The sequence below is a fragment of the Lissotriton vulgaris genome, chromosome 7 (genome assembly GCF_964263255.1).
Source record: "Lissotriton vulgaris chromosome 7, aLisVul1.2, whole genome shotgun sequence".
NCBI lineage: Eukaryota > Metazoa > Chordata > Amphibia > Caudata > Salamandridae > Lissotriton > Lissotriton vulgaris.
Window position 1 is genome coordinate 1,390,295,558 of NC_141695.1, and position 2,500 is coordinate 1,390,298,057.

Genomic DNA, 2,500 nt, shown 5'->3' on the forward strand with positions numbered 1-2,500 from the left:
GTCAGACGCGTTATCCATTGCGCCACTGGCCCTATGTAGACTTACGCATCCTTTTGTCCTTAAGTGGGCTAGAAAGTGTGTGTATGTGTGTGTGAAGGCACAAGGAAACCCATCTGACCTCCTGGAAGTCTGTTCTGTGAGGTTTTCCCAAGTTTTACAAAGGACTTTAGGAGAAGGAAGCACCTAAAAGCTAGGCGAAATGGTCCTAGATCCAAGGAAATCTTTTAGATCAGGCTCAGTTTCTTAAATAGTTTGCATTAACATAATCAGTTCCAGGTCTGTGTGGGGCTGAGCTTGAGAACTCCTTAGTAAGTAGGCGTTTACAACAATAAGGGGTTTAATATTACAACACAGGTGAACATTCAGACACATTATCATAAGCTCACCTTGTCCAGGGACCCAAGCATGCTGCCTTTCCACTCTCAGAGCCCTTCACCTACCCTACTGTGCAGCTGTTTCACCTTTAATATCACTGTTCCACAGGCAGCGTGACGTCACAATGCTCCTTGTCTGTAGCCCGACCCAGGAGCCTTTGCAAACCTGGTATAATCTACATACTTACGGTGTGTTTAGTCTTGGACCACAAATGCAGTGAAGAATAATGGATTGCTACTCTTCATACATTTTTGACCATTGGCTCAGATTTGAATGCGTACTGGCCATCTGAGCATCTCTGCCAGGCCACCCTATGTCTAGAGACTGTAGATTTAGAGAGTTTATAAACATTGTCAGTTCATCAATAAAGTGTGCTCGCTTCGGCAGCACATATACTAAAATTGGAACGATACAGAGAAGATTAGCATGGCCCCTGCGCAAGGATGACACGCAAATTCGTGAAGCGTTCCATATTTTTAACAGCTTTCAGGAGAGAAATCTTTTTTGTTTTCAAGACTAATTGAAAAAATAAAGCAGGTCCCAGTGCTGTCCCCGTAATATGTATTTTTCAATTAGTCTCTCCTCAACATTTTTAATGTATTTGCTTTGCAGTAAAGAAGGTGCGCTCTATGTTCAGCTGCATTTAGCAAGGAAGCCTGCAGGACTTCTGGGACTTTTCTTTCTCTTTTTTAGCCTCACTGTCATTATTCTTCACCACCCCCAAATCTATACTGCTGCAGTGTTGTGTTGCTTTGTGGGAAGCAGGACAAAGAGAAGGGCAGGGCCTATGCAAATGAAGGCCTCAGGGATGTCTAGGAGTGCCTTTTTAGCAGTATTGTTAAAGTCCACCTTGCAACCGGATTGGTCGGGTAAGCTGAAAAACACCATGCCAGATTGGGCACCAGGTGTCTAGGCGCTTGGAGGACATATTGGGTCTACATCCCTCAGTTTCTGAGGTCCAAGAAATGTTCACCCTCTACCCTAATAGAGAGGTCTTGGCCGATCGTGGCTGAGAGGGGAAGAAGGTAGCAGTGCAAGATGCTTATGGTCCTTCTCTAATAATGGACCAACTTTCTCTCTCTCCTTACCTGTGGTTCTGCCTGGCTACTGGGGCTACCAGTTGTAAGCCTGCAGCCCACAGGGAGTTGGTTTGTTCCTCTCACACATGTAAATGGGTAAGCATTCAAGTGCACACACCTGCCTACGTCCACAGACCCTCGCGCACACACACTTTTGTCAACAAGCTTTTTCGCAATTAAGAGTATCAGGGACCCATGTTGAAATACAAAAGCAGCACACCACGTGACGGCCATCACATAGAGTCCAGCAGCAAATGGGAAACGTTTAACTAGCTGTGGTCCTATTACTTGCGCTCTACCGTGGAACAACTGCTGGATGAGTCCTGCTGGAGAATATTGAACCTACAACAAGTCTGAGGTAAATACAAATTCCACAGGAATATAATCAAACAGGGACCTACAACCCTTCCGAGCCAGATAGGAGTCGAACCTACAATCTTCTGATCCGTAGTCAGACGCGTTATCCATTGCGCCACTGGCCCTATGTAGACTTACGCATCCTTTTGTCCTTAAGTGGGCTAGAAAGTGTGTGTATGTGTGTGTGAAGGCACAAGGAAACCCATCTGACCTCCTGGAAGTCTGTTCTGTGAGGTTTTCCCAAGTTTTACAAAGGACTTTAGGAGAAGGAAGCACCTAAAAGCTAGGCGAAATGGTCCTAGATCCAAGGAAATCTTTTAGATCAGGCTCAGTTTCTTAAATAGTTTGCATTAACATAATCAGTTCCAGGTCTGTGTGGGGCTGAGCTTGAGAACTCCTTAGTAAGTAGGCGTTTACAACAATAAGGGGTTTAATATTACAACACAGGTGAACATTCAGACACATTATCATAAGCTCACCTTGTCCAGGGACCCAAGCATGCTGCCTTTCCACTCTCAGAGCCCTTCACCTAACCTACTGTGCAGCTGTTTCACCTTTAATATCACTGTTCCACAGGCAGCGTGACGTCACAATGCTCCTTGTCTGTAGCCCGACCCAGGAGCCTTTGCAAACCTGGTATAATCTACATACTTACGGTGTGTTTAGTCTTGGACCACAAATGCAGTGAA

At 45.3% G+C, this 2,500-nt stretch overlaps 1 non-coding gene across 1 annotated transcript; it reads left to right on the forward strand.

Moving 5' to 3' along the window:
* The first annotated feature begins 746 nt into the window (after window positions 1-746).
* LOC147704827 (U6 spliceosomal RNA) lies at window positions 747-853 on the forward strand. The gene has a single exon (XR_015297802.1). It is a non-coding gene; the product is annotated as a U6 spliceosomal RNA (small nuclear RNA).
* Window positions 854-2,500: the final 1,647 nt, after the last annotated feature.